This window comes from Lynx rufus, unplaced genomic scaffold (genome assembly GCF_022079265.1).
Source record: "Lynx rufus isolate CCGP_SWC_20201006 ecotype Redwood Valley unplaced genomic scaffold, mLynRuf1.p SCAF_15, whole genome shotgun sequence".
Lineage (NCBI taxonomy): Eukaryota > Metazoa > Chordata > Mammalia > Carnivora > Felidae > Lynx > Lynx rufus.
In genome coordinates, this window is record NW_025814829.1 from 61,796,744 (window position 1) to 61,815,135 (window position 18,392).

General features: G+C 45.0%; 1 protein-coding gene across 1 annotated transcript in view; it reads left to right on the forward strand.

Annotated features, from left to right (window-relative positions):
- ENAH (ENAH actin regulator) overlaps positions 1-18,392 on the forward strand; it is a 138,517-nt gene that overhangs the window by 50,524 nt on the left and 69,601 nt on the right.

Below are 18,392 nucleotides of genomic sequence, written 5' to 3' on the forward strand. Positions count from 1 at the left end.
GGTGAGGGGGCGCCTGGGGGCTCAGTCAGTGGAGCCTCTGACTCTTGACTTTGGCTCAGGTCAAGATGCCAGAGAAGCAGTGTGTTTGGTTCTCAAGATGACAGAATCATCTTTCTATTCCTAGCCTTACCTGTACTTTTTTTTTTTTTTTTTAGTGTTTACTTATTTGAGAGTGAGCAAGTGGGCAGGGGAGGGACAGAGAGAGAGAGAGGAAGAGAGAATCCCAAGCAGGCTTCTCACTGTCAGCTCAGAGCCCAGCATGGGGCTCAGTCTCCTGAACCATGAGATCACGACCTGAGCTGAAATCAAGAGTCGGAGGCTGAACCGACTGAGCTGCCCAGGCGCCCCTGTCTCACCTGAACTTTTATTGTGCACATACTCCTTTCAGCTTCTTAATGTAGACCAAAGAGAATTTTTACAGCTGATACCAGGCAAGGTGCACAACTAGGTTACCACTTTGGCAGGTGCCAGTGAACAGTCTTGCCTGCAAAGAAACCATTGACTGTTGGGGTGCCTGAGGGGCTCAGTCGGTTAAGCGGCCGACGTCAGCTCAGGTAGTGATCTCACGGTTCGTGAATTCGAGCCCCACGTCGGGCTCTGTGCTGACAGTCTGGAGCCTGCTTCGGATTCTGTGTCTCCCTCTGTCTCTGCCCCTCCCTCACTTGTGTTCTGTCTCTCTGTTTCTCTCTCAAAAATAAACACTGTAAAATTATAAAAGAAGAAACCACTGATTGTAGTATAACTCCGCTTTGCCGGTAGTATCAGAAAAGCACAGCACTGAGGCCTTTTTGTCCAGCACCTTCTTTTTAAACACGTAATAGCTACCATTCCACCTCGTTTCAACATTTTGTGGAAGCACAGGACAAAACGTGCCAAAATCTGTTGAACGGCATGCAGTTCGTATCGGGCCGAAGACCCGTGGTACAAGTGGGCCGCTGTTGTTCAGATTATGGCCGGTGATTCTCTTCGATCCTGTGGTGCTGTGATTCCTCTCTGAACACGCCGCTGAAGTGTGTGAACGAAACATCATGCTAGTGCCTCCTGAATCCCTCTTTGCTTCCGTCATGATGCTCTGTTGTCAGTGACAGTCCCATGACTTCTGTGCGGGCGCTCTCCTACCCTCGCGGGACAGGCCGTGGTATGCGAGATGAATGTGGCATACTTACCTGGAGGGTCAGTTCTATCGAGAGGCTTTTGGGGGAGCGTCATATTAAAATAAAACAGGTTGGATAATGGAGTGAATTGCAGAATACTCATTAAGTTTTAATATGAAACATGACACTTGCAAGAAATGTGTTTGCCGTGGGCTCTCCAGGGCTCGCAGACCGGTGTATGTTATTGGAGGTCCGCCGTGTGCCATCTCACATGATCCTCGGATAGCCGTTTCTGTTATTCCTGCTGTGTGCGGTCCCGTGGTCTGGTTTGCAGAACTGAAGCGTGCCGACCTTGCCTGATCTAGCTAACTGTGCCGAGTGGTCTGGTGTGTCGCGTTTAGGGCCCGGACTCCTGGTGTGTATGCAGGAGCCTTACACGGGAAAGTGGTGAGGACATGCTTTCCCAGCTGCAGAGGACAGGCCAGGATTCAGGCCAGAATTTCGCAACATAGGAAATAGTTTTGAGCAGGAGTTGGCAGCTGGCGCATATGAATGTTCAAGAAATACTCTGGGAAGATTGAGGGTTTCCTTAGGATGATGAGAGAAGCAGGCTCAGGAGGCCATCTGCCAGCAGGAGCAGCATCAGGTCGTGATCCATTTAGTTTGACCAAGTATCTGAGGTACTGCGGTGTCATGTGGACATACGTCTAGTTTTGAGTTGACTTTTAATTCAAATATTAAACATTAACAAAAAGCACCTTCTTAGGACCCAGAGCACCCATAACCCTTGCTGAGTCACACACGGTGGCCGATCACGTAAATAGAAACAAGGGTGCGACGCTTCAGGGCCATTGTGAAGTCCCAGCCCTATAACTGGCCACCCAGCCTTGCTTGGTAGCTGCCCGTAAAACAGCAGCCCCGGGATGAGCAGAGACAAGGAAGGCCCCGGTGATCACAGATGGTAGGAAGTTGGCCAGGCTCCGTTCACGCACGCCCACACCGGCAGAGTGGGAAGTCCCGATCTTGCACCTGTCGGAGGACGGCTCCACGCACGCGGTGGGTCTTCAGATTGTCAGCACGTCACAAGTGAAGGGTGCACGGTGGTAGTTTGGTCGTGTTGTGCTCACCTGTGATTCTGGAACCCCGTTGAGTTGCTATCTTGCTTTGCCACAGTGCCGTTGCTGCAGTTCTAGTAACGGATGGTGTTACGGAGTATTCCCCGTGTGCCAGGCCCTTGAAGTGCTTGACGCACATGGTTTCATTCTCAGAACCGTTCTACGAGGTGGGTACTACTATGATTTCACTTTAGAAATGTGGAGGCGGAGGCTCTGAGAGGCTAAATAACGTGTTTGGGTCCACAGTTGTGTGAATGGAGTCCTCAGAGCTGGCAGCGAGGTTCACACCCATGCTCTTGTGCATCTGAAGACACCCGCTCCCTACAGTTTGCCACTGATGTTACGATTCCGGAAGGAAATCGGAAGCCTTGTTAACTGCGGGCTCTGTGAGGAAGAACGATATGGTTTGTGTAGCGATGGTTTTGGTAACATGTATACTTAGCGGTAGTTCTGTAATGAGGAAATCTAAGATCTCAGTGTCATCTGGTCTTAACTACAGAAGTGGTGTGGTTATGTGAATAAACCGTCTTTAACAGTTTACCTGAAAGTGACATTAGTTAAACCAGCAGAAATGTGGATCTCTTTTGTAAAAGTCCTGCTTAAAATACTCTTAACTAAAGTCTCCTAGGGAGCAAAGTGGCACGTTCCATCTTGCAGGTAATGTTTGGAGGCCTGTCCTTGTCCAGGGCGTGCTGATGCTGGGCCGGGAGGCAGACACGGAGCCCCGCAGCAGCAGGAGACAAGGATGCGCCAACTCCGTGGCCGCCTGGCCGAAGGAGGAGGGGCCAGGAGAGACACTTGGGTGGTGCTGGCCAATGCAGAAATGGCAGTCGGAGCAGCCCTGCTCTTTCTAGCTGGGGCCAGACTGCAGGGGGTCTTCGGTGTCCGTCAGCTGGGATGGAAATAGAGGGAGGAGCACTTAGGGTGGGGAAAGCAAAGAGGGGGTGTTCTGAGGTTTGTTCGGGACATACTAGGCAGTCGTCCATGTGGGTTTGGAGCTGAGGAGAGAAGTATGGGCTGTAAATACCTGTATGGTGCTTACTCACAGCTACTGCTGAAACTGTCTCTACGGGTGTGTGTGTGTGTGTGTGTGTGTGTGTGTGTGTGTGTGTGTGTGTAGTGAGAACAGGGGAGGGGACCAGTCATTATACTGCTGCCAGACTATTTTCATCTACACATTGTTTCTAAACTGATCCCGTTTAAAACTTTTAGGATTCTTATTTGAATGGATATGGAGAAATAAAGCATGCCAGTCTTTTGTCTTTTCTTTATGTTAACAAAGATTTTAAAACGTACCGTGTCATATAATTGTCATTATGGGTGTGAAGTGTGTGCATAATTAGCTCCTTTACAGAGAATGCTGCACAGGCATGAGCCCTGGGTTAATAACCCCCTTACCCAAAAGTTTGTCGTGAGAAATTTCAAACGTACAAAACAGTTGAAAGAATTGTTCAGTGAAAATAAGTACACCCACAATCCAGATTCCGTTAATGTTTTTTTTAACATTGTTCGGGATTTTAATTTCAGCAGTATGAAATGTATATGCTTACTGGATTTTGGCACAAATGTGAAGAAAAATTACATGTGGTTATATCTTTTTTCTTCTTTAATTGAGATACAATTGACATACTGGTTTCATGTGAACAGCATATAATGATTTGATGGATGTTTATACTGTGAGATGATCACCATAGGAAGTCTAGTTAACATCTGTCACTATGCACAGTTATAAATATTTTTTCTTGTGGTGAGAACTTTAAGATCTCCTGTCTTGCCCACGTTCAGGTGCACAATACATTGTTATTAACTATATTTGTCATGCTGGGACTTCTTTATAACTGCAAGGCTGTACCTTTTGACCCCCGCCATACCTCACCCCTCCCAACCTCCTATCTCCAGCAGCCACCTGTCTGTCCATTCATTTTTTCCTGTATTTATCACATATCTATCCATTTATATGTGTGTGTATAAATTGCTTATTTAGATGTATGTCACTAGTTGCTAGCGCACTGTTCAAGGACTTCAGTATGTGTATCATTAACCAGGGTCCAGTAATAGTTTTTCTTCCTCTTGTGGCAAAACTGTTGGGAGAGTTTTGACAGATGCAGAACATGCTGGGAGGCAGAAGGCAGGGTTCCTTGAGGTCCCTTCCCATGTCATCCCCACTCTCGTCCCTCTCCTGCACAGGTAACCGCTGTTCTGTGCAGAAATAAACAGGTAACCGTTTATTTCTGCTATCGACGAGCGTTTCCCGTTCCAGAGCGTCATTTGTTTGCAGTCACAGAATGCATCCCCGTGTGTAAGTCTTCCTTCACAGCGGATGCGTGTGCCATTCACCTGTGTTGTTGCAGGTATCAGCCTTTCCTGCTCGGTGACACAGCATTGTGTGAACGCACCACAGTTACCGTTTTCCTGTTGCGGGATATCCGGGCACTTTCCAGGTCTTGGCGTCACCTAGCATTGGGATTGAAGGGTCAGAGGGTAGACACGTGTTGAGCTCTGTGAGCAGGTGCCGCCCGGCCTTTCGGAGCTCCCGAGGCATTCGTGTGTGAAGGCCACGGTCGGGCCGCCTCGTAGCTATTCGGGTGGGTGGGCGGTGGTATCTCATTGTGATTTCCATTTGTGTTTCCCTGAGGACTAATGATGTTTAGCCCTTTTTTGTGGATTTCCTGACCATTTATATATCATGTTTATATCATGTTTATCACGTTTATATATCATGTTCTGTCTGTTCCAGTTATTTGCCCAATATTTGATGGGTTATCTGTCCTTTAATTGCAGACGGTTTCTGACTTCCAGTGGTTCAGCCGAGGACTTTCTGGCTTTACAGTGGCCCGAAACCGTACTTGCAGCTTTGAATCCTGATCTTTTCCCAGGCCGGCGGTGTGCAGGGCTGCTCTCTGGCGGTGCTGGGCAGCGGCCTGGAGCTCCCCTGCAGCTACACCGTCGGGGGGCAAACGATGGACGCAGCCATGCTGTATCCACACAGCCGGGCTGGGCCTCACTTTTTGTATGGCGTTCAGTAAACTACGTGAGATACTCGACGCTTTGTTGTAAAAGAGGCTTTGTGTTGGAGGATTTGGCCCACCCGTAGGCTAGTGTCAGTGTTCTGAGTACGTGCGCGGTGGGCGGGGCCACGCGGGATGTTCCGTAGGCTAAGTGTGCTAGGTGCATTTTGACTTAAAAAATATCATTATCAGGACGTAATAACCTCATCCCATCATAAGTGGGTGGAGGATCTGTATTTAGTTGCAGGAGTTTTAAAAATAGAACCTGGATACATGTCAGGTTTATGTTTTGCTGATTTTTCCTCCTCTGAGCCTTGCTTTCCTCCCTCCTTCCTTTCTTTCTGTGATAGCTTTACTGAGATCTAGTTAGTGTTCATACATGTGCATTTTCTTAAAGGTGTGTGTTTGGATGGGAGTAAATTTTAACTTGCCGACTTTTTTCTCCCATGGTTTTTGCTGAAACTTCGCCTGTCCCCTGTTCACTGGACACTCTGTTTCCGTCTAAAACCTTTCTACGTTGAGCTTGTTTGAGTCAATGATATATCTTGAATTAATTTTTTTGGTGGCACGAGGTATGGATTGACATTCACGTTTTTCTGTCCTCTGGTCCCAATTGTTTCTGAAGAAAAGTCCATGGTCATCTGAATTATATGTAATGTTTCATTTTTTTCTTGTGTTTCAAGCATTTCTCTTTATCTTGGGCTACCATATGCCTGCCTGTGGTTATTCCCACGTCTTTTACTCTTGTTTTTGTTTTGGTTCCAGAGTCTTCTTGCACGTAGGTTAGACCTGCTGGTACCACCCTAAAGGTTCATCTTTTCCCCAGTCTTTTTTTTTTCTCTCATCTTTAGATTGGGTAATTTCTATTGATACTTGGTAAAGTTCACCAATTCTTTCATCTGCCATCTCCATTCTGTTAAGCCCATCCAGAGAATTTTAATCTTCAATAGTAAGGAAAACTACGTATTTTCAATAATAGAGATTTCATTTGGTATTTAAAAATTTCTCACCTGTTCTTTCCTGTCTTCTCATTTCAGTTCTATCCTTGAACATGGAGATAATAGCCGCCTTCAGTCCAACGCTGCTCACCTTCGTCTTGTGGCGAGGCTCTGGTCTCTGTCTCTCCTCTGAGGCTGCTCAGTACTTCATTGAGTTAGGGGCCTGGTCGGTGATGTACTCTGGAGCCTGTGACTTCCCTTACAGTGATCTGCGGACTGGTGGTGACCTTGTTAGAGCAGGCGGGCAGCCACTCGTGTTTTAGTTGGCCTTTTAGCCTTGGAGAGGTTGCTCAGAAAGTTCCCGCACATGCATCATTTTAGGGGTCGCCAAGAGAGTTAGACCGTGCACCCCCTCTTTGTTCCCCTACAGTTATCCTCCCAATTTTCCGGCACCTTGCATTGCCCTCAGCATTATCTGTTGGTTCTTGAAGCTAGAAACACAGGGTTTTCTGTTAGGGCTGTTCTGCCTGGTAGCACAGACTCTGGGCCTGTCCTTGGGCTGAAGCTGTAAAATCAGGGATCTCTTCCTGTATTGTTTGTTTTTACCAGAGCTGATTGCCTTCCAGTCATTCTTCAGCACTTTCAGATAGTCGTTCTGTACATTTTACCCAGAGTTTAGAGTTTTATCTATAGGAGGCTCATTTGGAAAAAAGCCCATGAGGCCACTACTTGGGCCAGAAGCAGACCCTCCTGGCACAGACTTTTTTGGGGGGAAAGGTTGAGATCCTACAGCATTCTTCAGTTTTTCTCTCTTGATCGCATGTGGCACTTGTCTTTTGGTTTGTTGTCACACGTGTTCACTGAATTATTACCTCAGGAGGTTAATAACCTACCAAAGTGAGAATATGAAGGATATAAGTGAAACCCCAGCCTCCCCTGCCCCACACCTGTTTTTACTTCTAAGTCAGTCCTAACTTGGTCCTGTCTGATGTCTTTGTAGCTAAAATCATCTGTATGTGGTCTTTATAAAAATTTTTTAGAAGATTTTGTTTTTTTAGGTAATCTCTACACCCAAAATGGGGCTCAAACTCACAACCCTGAAATCAAGAGTCACACATTCTACTAACTGAGGCGGCCGGGCGCCCCTTTGATATTTTTAACTCAGGCAGTGCTTGGAAGTACGGTGGCTGTTTTTTGCCCTATAACCTGGTGAAAATAATGTGAAGCCAAACCCCTCGGGAAACAGGTGAAATCATCTCTGATCAGTGGTTCTGAGAAAAATTTCTTGTTAACGGGAGGATTTGCCAGGATAGCAGAGGTATATGTTGCCCAGGGAAGTGTTTCCACATATTTCCCCCTTCTGTGACTGTTTCTAAATGTATATACTTTTTGTCAGCTCTCATGCTATTAATGAGGTTTTAGGTTCGCTGGTATCTTGGAAATTGATCTTTGAAACTGCAAGTTCAATTCATAAAAGGTGGGTGCCTGCCTAGAGAATATGCACCCTGTGTGTGTGTCACGTGCGAAGTGCCATGGGGTGTATGGAGTGTGAGATCCCCAAGGAGTCTCATTACAGTGCTGTATTGTGTATTTGTTAAGTTCTTAAGAGTTCTCATCACAAGAAAAAATATTTTTAACTGTGTAGGATGATGAATGTTGACTAGATTTATTGTCATCATTTTCACAATATACACACATATTGAATCATTGTCTGTACACCTGGAACTAATATAATGGGGGGAAAAGTTTAAGGTCTTAGGGACAGACGAGAGGGTATCGGTCCAGGTGGTGAAGTAATTCATGGCCATACCGTAAAACTACAGCAAAACATAATGACTTAAAACAATACACATTTGTTATCACACAGTTTCTGTGGATCAGGAATCTGAGTACGGCTTTCTCAGCAAGTGCTGTTGAGATGCTGGCCAAGGCTACAGTCCCAGCCAAAGTCACCGCTGGAGGACCTGCTTCGAGGCCCCTTCACAGAGTTATTGGTTGGATTCAGTTGCTTGTGGGCTGTTGGACTGAGGCGGGGGTCAGTTCCTTCCTGCCAGGTGGCCTTGTCACTTGGGCCTTTTCCTCAAGCGGAAGCCACTGTCTTTGTAAATTGATCTTGGGAATGATATTCCATAACTTCTGCCGTAGAATGGAAGCAGATCGCTGGGTCCTGCCCACGTGCGGTGGGAGAAGATTACACGACGGTGTGAGTACCAGGAGGGTAGGGATCATTGGGAACCCTCTTTCTAGTCCTTGCGGGGGCCAGAAATACATGGGGGTGAGATTTTACAGCCAAAGTTTAGAAGGAGGAAGAAATGGCTTGTCAGTAACAACCCCAAGAGATGTCTTAGAAACAAGTCAGAGCAGTGGAGTGTCTCAAACAAAGGAACATAACAAACCTTAAAGTTTTTATTATAACAAGTTAGATTAGTTTTGTAAGATGTCATCCGTTTTCTTTAGTAAAATTAAGTTTTTTAAACTTGTGTTAATACAACCTTTAACCAAATGCAAGTGAGGTGAACATAGTTTTATTCTTTGCTGGACAGAAATACTTTCTTACATTTTAAAAATATTTAAAACTATTATGTATATAGTTTTCATTGTGGTAAAATATATATAACTAAATTTACTATTTTTGTAATTTTTAGGTGTGTATTCAGTGGCCTTAAGTATATTCATATTATTATGTACCCGTCACTGCCACCTGTTTCCAGAACTTGGTTATCATCCCAAACTGAACTTTGGCGCATTGAATAATCAGTCCTCATCCGTCCCTCCCTTCAGCCCCTGGCAGCCACTGTTCTCCTTTCTGTGAATTTGACCACTTCGGGTGCCTTGCGTAAATGGAGTCACACAGTATTTGTACTTTTGGGTCTCACTTATTTCACTCAGCATGACGTCTTCAAGGTTCATCCGTGTTGTAGTGCGTGTCAAGATTTCATTCCTTTTTAAGACTAAGTAATATTCCGTTGTATATACAGTTGACCTGAACAGCACAGGGGTTAGGGGCACCGAACCCTCCTCGTGTAGTCAAAAATCCGCGTATAACTTCTGACTCCAAAACCCTTTACTACTATTATAGCCTCCTGTTGACTGGGAAACCTGACAAATAACGTGAACAGTTGATTAGTACATATTTTATATGTTATATATGTATTATATGCTTTATTCTTACCACTAAGTAGGCTAGAGAGAAGGAAATGTTAGGGAAATCATAAGGAAGAGAAAATATGTTTGCAGGATGGATCGTCATGTATCAGAAAATCCCCACACAATTGAAGACCCTGTGTTCAAGGGTCAGTTGTATGTGGATTCCCTTCCCCTAGCTTCAAATAAAACATTACATAAAATATAATGTGGAGACAGTAGAAAACTTTGAAGAGGTAGTTTTGTGCGACTAATAGAATTGAAAGACTCTGTTATTCAGGTAGAGTGGCTATGAGCCCGTACTCTGAAGCAGACTGGCAGCTCTGAACGCCCTTTCTGTCTCAATTTCCTGTCTGTACAATGGGGATATTGACAGATACCTACCAAAGAAGGTTGGCAAATAAATGGATTAATAAAGGCAAAGTACGTAGAATAGTGTGTGGCACTTAGTGCTGTATTCATATATTCGTATTTTTGTTAGCATCGTTTTCTTCACAACACTGGCTCGGTAATTAAATACCTGTGTCACTGAAGTGTTTCTGGGTTTTAGGTCTTCGATAATGTAAAGAGATTTGGGTTCTTATGACTATGACTTTTATTATTTTTTATTTTTATTTTTTTAGAAGTTTTATTTATTTTTGACAGAGTGCAAGCAGGGGAGGGGCAGAGAGCCAGGGGGACAGAGGATCCCAAGTGGGCTCTGTGCGGGGCTCGAACTCACAAGCCATGAGAACGTGACCTCAGCTGAAGTTGGACACTCAACTGGCTGAGCCACCCAGGCGTCCCATACTATGACTTTTAGAGGGGGTGTGTCTGTCTGTACAAGGTACTATGGGGAGTAACCCGTTCATATATTTTCCTTCATTCTGTTAGGATTTTTGTGCATGCAGTGAAGTCATATGTTAAAACATAGGCTCTGAAAATAAGTTTGTCCATGGATAGTTGTAGAGTGCAGTCTTCTGATGCAGTTGGTTTTAATATTTTTATAAAAGTAACATTTGCTTGGGACACCTGGGTGGCTCGGTCAGTTAAGTGTCTGATTCTTGATTTTGCTCAAGTCATAATCTCAGGGTCGTGGGATCGAGCCTCATGTTGGGCTTGAGAGCTGCTTGGGATTCTCTTTCTCTCTTTCTCTCTCTCTTTCTCTGTCTCTCTCTTTCTCTCTCTCTCTGCTTCTCCCCGCCCCATGATAAAAAAAGAAAACAAAACATTTGCTTTACTTTTGTTACCTAGTCTTCTTGGGTGCCCCAGAAGAGGTGGGGATGGGGGGGGAGGGGCGAGCTTGAGTTTCCCTGTGCTCTTTTGTGGTGAGGCCAGATCTGCTTCCATCCGAGCCCAGTCTGGGTGGCCCTTGAGAGGTCCCCATCACCTCACTGCTCCTGCTGCTTCCTGCCCCGCATGACCCCCTTTTCTTCTCTCCCCACAAACTCTCGTTCTCGTGTTCTCGAGAACACCACGATTGTGCCTTTTCATTTGCTCTGTCACTCCTCCCTCTCCAGGGACGCTGTGGATGGAGTTGAGCTCTTTTCTGTACTTAATTCAAGTAGGAGGCGTTCATGGTGGAAGCCAGGTAGTACATAAAGGTGGCTATAAAGACCATCCTCGTTACTCCTGAAAACGCATGACCGCATGTAGAAGTAAGTGCCCCCTTTCAGGTACTTCTGCATTTTACCCAACCTAATGATTTCTCCCTATTTTAAGAGCTTTTTTTCAGCCTACAGGAATACCCAACAGATTTGCTCGAACATTTTCTAACACATGCTATCTTGCCTTAGATGTACTGGTCGTTTTCCTTGGTGACTGGGTCGTTTATTACGCCAGATTGCACGTGTGCTTCTCGCGTGCTGTGGGACAGAGTTTAGTAGTGACACACTGGTGTTTTTACTTGCTTTTTTAACCTTGGCATTTCTTAGAAAGGTGTACAATTGTGTGGTCTTCTCGGGAGGGTTTGCCTTACTACGTAATTGGATCCGCTGCCTCCCAGACGGTTTTCTTGCCTTGCAGAAGACGGATTGCTGCCTTCATTTTGTCTCTGTCAGTGGCATTGACATCTCTCATGTGTCCCTCAGTGACACAGCTGTGACAGCGGCACCTGACTGTTACTAGCAGGCAGCTCTCCCCCTGAATCTTAGCAAGTTTTTCGTGAAGGAGAAAAGCTTATTTAGCATTTCCTAACTGTGCCCTAAGCTCTCGAGCCCAGGGTGACCTGCCCTGGTGGTAATGGTAATGGTTGGGTAACCGAACTAGTTGAAGTGTGGTGTCCTTAAAAATGATACGTGCCTTTAAACGTCTTAGTCTACCTTATAACGTACGTGTTAATTCTGTACCCTTTTTCTCTTAAGCTTTTCATGTTGGTCTGGTGGTGAGAATTCTACATTATCTTTTTTTTTCCTAAGGCACACCCGTGTTCTATCATGCGTTTCAGCTTTGGTTTCTGGAAGGTGGGAGAGAACTGGGGCGCACGTGAAGTGTTCTGAATGTGAACCCTGCCAGACCCGGGTGAGCCCTCCGCCCTTGATAACGTGCCTCACAGCTGTTGAGTGATTCAGACCTTGACAGAGACTTTCCGAAACGCTCAACCTAATTTGGTAGGATTTCTATGTACTCGCACAGTGGCAGCTTAATCAGTTGCACAGTTGCGAGACAAATACAGTCGGAATGGCTACATTTGGGCACAAACACAGCTGACTCTTGATCAGGACACAAGGCAACTGCTGGGAGAAGAGAGTGGGGTGTGTGTGGGGAGCCTCCCGGCTCTGGCTTTTGAGTGCTGATGATAGGTTTTACAGCCAGAAAGCAGAGGGCTTGGTAGGTTGTCCATATGGGTATTGAAAGTAAAAAAAGGGGGCTTTCCCTCGCATACTTCAGGGTTCTTACCAAAACTTACATTTTTTTTTTTTTTTTTTTTTTACTTTTTTCAATTACTGTCTGTCACTACTTTTCAAGTCACTATTTTTAACAGATCTTAACTAGGAGAGGTGAAAAGATACAGTGCTTGCCCTTCAGGGGTTTAGTACGATGTTGGTGGAGAGGTGGTGCACATAGTGGGTTGTGAGAACAGAATGGGTGAACTCCTTTTGTGGGGGTGGGGGGGCAGGAAAAACTTTCAAGAGGATGTGACACTTGTGTCTAAAATTGGGGGGCCAGCTGAGTACTAGGCAGAAGGCATTTGGGAAGAGGCAATGTGCAGGTAGGTAACGGGACAGGCAGGTGCAGGGTGTGGATATATGGACAAGGATGGCATCATGGTCACTGTGCTGTTGGGGGTGGACTGTTGTGAACACAGATGTGTCCCCAGCACTAGGGTGGTGGAGTGGTGCCTGGCACATTTTACATGCCTAATACATATGTGTGTTTAAACATTTTTAATTTTACTTTACATATTTTTTAATTTTTATTTTTTAAAATGTTTATTTTTAAGAGAGAGAGAGAGAGAGTGTGTGTGTGTGAGCGTGTGTGTGAGCGGGAGAGGGGCAGAGAAAGAGGGAGACAGGATCTGAAGCAGGCTCTGTACTGTCAGCAGAGCCAGATGTGGGGCTCAAACTCACAAACCTTGAGATCATGACCTGAGCTGAAATCAAGAGTCGGATGCTTAACTGACTGAGCCACCCAGGTGCCATCAGTACATATTTGAAACAAAGAAAGAATGTTGAGGAACACAGAGGTCAAATCACCGTGGGCCTTGTCTGCCACGTTAGGAAGCCAGAGTCTGTCCTGAAATGAGTCTTTGGAATGTCTTAACCTGAAGAGTGACACGATCAGGCTTCACTTAGCAAAATGCCCCTGCAGAAGTGTTGGAGGAGGGAGTAAGATGCAGTCAGAAATACCAGTTAGGAGACTGCTGTGAAACTGGGGAGGGCCCAGAGCTTCTGAGCACTGTGAGCAAAGGGAGCTAAAGAATTTAGAAGTTCATTAGGAAGTAGAATTGGCAGGCCTTGGTTCCGAGTTGAGTGCCTGGGCGGATGAGGGTAGGGAGGATTCTGGAATGACCCATGGGTTTGCAGGGCTGCTGGATCCTGGAGTGGGGAGCCAAGAGAAAAAGCACTGTCGTGATTCTGCTGGTGCTTAACATCACACAGGTGTTCTTCCAGCTGGAGTGCATAATCTTTTATAACTGAGATGGCCTAGTTCCGTTTTACTCTGTGCCCGAGGAGCTGTGCAATATAGGTGTGAACGGTGTTTGTGGAATTGAATTGAAATCTGACATTGTTTTGCTTTCAGCCTCTTTAATGCTTGACATGTTATAGAATTGCAGGCTTGAGCAAAAATATTGACATCAGAGCAGAAGATGGGAAATCCTGTCTTAAAACTTTGCAACTTTTGGTGTAATTTCTGTTTTAATATTTTATCTTCTGAATTACTGTCATCTTAGTTCATGGAATGACTCAGTATCACAACAGACCAGGTGCTAATTCTCTTTCTCTAAGAGGTTGGTTGTATAGTAGAGGTTGTATAGTATAGCCTAACCGCGGGTTAGGCTCTGTGTTGCATATTGGGGATTTCAGGGGTGCCGAAGGCACATTTATATGTGTGTAAAAATAAATAAGTGAATTGGGACCATGACTTTCAATAGTGATATGCACATGGCGTTGCGCCCCATACTCCTTATCTGTAAAATGCTGGGTATTGTCCATTATCTCTTCCTGCCTCTGCTTGTCCCCCCCCCACCCACCCCCCGCCGTCTCCTAGCAGCAGACTCGTCTGGTGCGCTTCCGACCTGGGTTCGCGTGCTGCCCTCCCTGCGCCTCCCCACGCGCATGGCCTGCACTGGTCTTCATGCCAGCCTGAGCGGCTTGAGTTTCTGTCACCTTCCTGAACTCTTTGTTGACACAGTAGCTCTGGTCCGCTTTTAAAAACGGAAGTCATTTTCTGCTTAAAGGCCTCAAGTAAAATCCCGGCCCCCTCTTGTGGCTCAAACATCTCAGAGAGTCGTCCTCTTTGAAAGATCACCGAATGCTACGGCAACTCAGCGGGACCCCAGAAACACTTCTCAGAAGGGATGATACTTGATTCAGGCCTTGAGGAGTAGGATTTTGTTGGGTGAAACTGCACTGATGAGGCACTCAAAGAGCGCCTACTGTGTGCGAGGCACTGTCATAGTCATGCTTTATTGACAAGTTAATGACTAACGAGTGGTGTCTTTGAGAAGTTGCTGTTTTCAAAAATTGGGCTTTATTGCAACCTCAGTAAGTGGTGTGTAGGAGAATAACCCAGCAGTCCTTAGTCTGCTGTTTAAACCCTGGGACCTATGAGAATAGAATTTGGCATGCCTTTACCATCATGTAGTTTCGTCCCAGAAATTCGGCTGTATTCAGAAATGAATTACCTGGTAAAGCCACAAAATTGTAATGTAGTGTCATGGTTTTTATACCATGGTTTTTAAAATACCAAAATTAATATTAGGAAGATGAAATATCTTCCTAATGCATTTGGTCATAAAATGAAATTTAAAAAAAATTTTAATATTTATTTATTTTTGAGAGAGAGTGAGAGAGGGAGACACAGAACTCGGAGTAAGGTCCAGGCTCTGAGCTGTCAGCACAGAGCCTGACGTGGGGCTCAAACCTACGAACTATGAGATCATGACCTGAGCTGAAGTTGGACGCTTAACCCACTGAGCCACCCAGGTGCCCCTGAAATTTTTATTTATAACTAATTTAGTGCTTGATCTTCACAAAACCGTAGCTTAGTAAAATATTAATTAATATTAATATTAATCTCATGTGCAGTTCCTTTACTGACTCAGAATGTTGACTTCGACTAGGTGTTTATTTTAGAGGCTTAGTATAACACAGATAGGATGGTATTAGAAGGGTCATAAAATTTTTGTCTCTTTCGCTTTGCTTTTGTTTAGATCTTCATCTTAATTTTTTTTTTTTTTTGACTCTTCGGTAGCTTTGGTACTTAAATCTTTCACTTTTCCCTGAAAAACCACACATATGTATATAATTTCAGCAATTTGGAAGTTTACTCGTTTTCTCAGCTAAAATCCTAGAGAAAGCTAGAAATCTATCAGAAAAATCTGTAAGCTGTTTCTGTCAATTCTCCGTTGCTCATATATACACCCACGTATAGGCAGTTCTTTCGTGACTGAGGCCAGTCCTACTTGAAAGCAGGCCCTTTTAAGTATTTCACTGGACCAGGGAGAAATGGGGAAAAAATAGACTGTGTTCTAGAGAATTGTATAGAAAGCTAGTTACTACATTTACATTATTACATTACATGATTTTTATTTTGAGATTTTTAAGTTCCAGAATATTCTCATTTTAATAAGTTGCTTTGATGTTTCCTCCCTCCCCCCCACCCCCCATCTCCTCCCTGGAAAGTAGACCAAAATTTTGTCAGCCGATTGTAGATCCATCCGGTCTATTTTTGAAGTCTGTGGGTTCATGAAATCCAAAACTGGGTACCACTGGCCTATTTTATGCTCACCTTTAACCGGAGCTGGTGTCTGTGTGGTTTTCTTCTTGCATCAGCCAACCGCCAGTTCCATTTTCCAGCACCAACTGGTGTCCCTGTTCAGTTCACTTCTGACACCCTCTGGAGTTAGCGCAGGTGCCATAGTTAAGGGCTCGGTCCCCCAGGACTGGCCCCACTTCAGGGACCAGCAGCCAGCGGGCTCCTTGGGCTGCCTGCACATTTAACGCCTAGCTGACCACAGATTCTGCTGTCCCCACCACCTCCCTTCAAGTTCAGTAATTTGCTAGAATAATTCCTAGAAGTCAGAAAACTGCTCGGCTTACTATTACTATTCTTTGTTTTGTTTTAAATAAAGGGTATAATTTAGGAGCGGTCAGGTGGAAAAACTGCATAGTGCACACTCTGGGGCAGGCACAGGGCTCCCGTGCCCTCTGCCGGCTTGCCACCCTCCCAGCACCGAGGGGTAAAGCTTGTCTGGGTGTGTTTATAGAAGCTTCGTTATGTAGGCGTGAGTGATGACATGATTGCCCACTGGTGAGTGAAGTCAGTCTCTGGCCCTTCTACCTTCCCCGGAAGTGGGGGGTGGGGTGGAACTGAAAATTTCAACCCTCTAAGCAGGCTGGGTATTTCTGGCAGCCAGCCTCCATCTTGAAGCATGGAGCCACTATTAGCATACCAGAGACATGTTTGTCGCCCAGGAGATCCCAGGGCTTTTAGGAGCCCCTTACCTGGAACTGGGGCACAGACCAAGGGATGTTTATAATGGCAGAGACGTCTGTCCAGTGAGGACAGGCCCTCCGATGCTGTGGAATGGAACTGGAAAGATTTGGTTTGCGTTTGTCACTAAGAATTCCAGCGGCCAGCGCCATCCCTTCTTGTCCGGGCCTTGCTGTGGCTTCCCTGAGCGCCCGGTGGCTTCCAGGACGACGGGGTTATTTGGGCATAACCTGTCCCTTACAGCTTTGCCACATGGCCGTGTTCCTGTTACCCGCTTCTTTTTCTTCTCTTTAATCTTGGCTTCTCTTGGTGCTTCTTGGCTTCGTTTAGAGCTGGATTTATATTTTTGACATCTCATTTTGAAGATTTCCTTTCATCTTCATTAGAAAACTAGTCAACTAATTGTTGCATTTTTGTCCTTGGCTACCTGGCTTTGTTTCTGTGGTTGTAGCTTTCCCAGGGAAATGGAGGTGATCCGACATTTGATTGCTAAGTAGTTTGTATGTGTCTTGATTAATCAAGGATTAGTCAAAGCTATTTGGTCAACTGTGTGCTTCAGTATTTGGAATGTCTCCAGAAACCCATTCTAGAGCAGTGGGGAAGGAAAATGGAGGTAAAAGTGGGGGCATCTCTTGCTTTTAGATTTCCTACGTATATTAAAAAAAATGGGGTGGGGGGAGCGCCTGGGTGATTTAGTCGAATGAGGGTCCAACTCTTAATTCTGGCTCAGGTCATGATCCACGGTTTGTGAGTTTGATCCTTGCTGTCAGCGCAGAGCCTGGCTTGGGATTCTCTCTCTCCTTCTCTGCCCCTCCCCTGCTCACTATGTATCTCAAAGTAAATAAACTCAAAAACAAACAAACACTTTTTTTAGGCATGGAATGATTTAATATACAACAAATGGGGGTTTATTGCTTTGGCTTATATGATCCCGCTGGGACTTCTGGAGGAGATAGTGTATTTTGAACCTTAGGAAACATATGTCCCGAAATACTAATTTTTGAGAATGGGAAAATACTGTTATGTATTAATTTACAGATTTGTTATTTACGATTAATGGTAGATTTGTGTCTTGGATTGTATGCTGTAAGGGGCACTTTGCCTAAGCTTGTTTCACATAATCTTTGTGCAGGGCCCTGTAAATGCTGTCACTTGGCAAGTATTTCTGCTGTGAGCCATGAAGAGATTTCAACTTTTGAGCTGACGGGTGCTCTTTAATTAGGCATTTAGAAATAACTCACACTTTTTGTAATTAACTTGTTTTTATTCCCAGAACTAGTTTACCAAGAAATTTCAGTGCAGCATGAAAGTTTAGACAGTACCACTTTATTTCAGTGTTTGTGCTGCACACGTATTGTTATGAGTTCGTTTTTGTGACGTGTCTCTGATGGGAAGGTAGAAATAGTGATGACCTCGCTGTTCTGGAGCAAGCGGATCGCTCAGTGCTGTCACCCCAGTGGGTCTCCCCTGATCTTCTGTCATCACGTCACATGATAAGAGTAAAACACAGGCTATTGAGGGACGGGGCAGAGGTGTGAGTAAGAGGGGAGGGTCTGAGAGTGACTTGTTTTTGAGGATATTGGCCAAGAACCCACGCTGGTAACTGTTTAAAATCTTTGAGGCTAAAATTGGTAGAATGGGCAGTACTTTTGTCAAGGGTAAGGTTGGCTGAGCCACTGGGAGCACCTCCACTGGTCTCCGCTTTAAGCATCAGCTAAGTCTTGGACGTGGAGATTGAGTCGTTTTAATTGGTGTGGCCTAACATAACGTACCTGTTTTCTTCTGTTACCCACTCTTGGTACTTGATTTTTTAAAAATAAGATATGGTATGAAGTAATAAAATTCAAATCAGCCCTTTTTTCCCCAGTAGTATTATAGAATATTTAAAAGATGAACCTAGTACATAATATGAAATTAAGATCATCTCTACATTTTATTTGTGTATCTCAGTCTTAT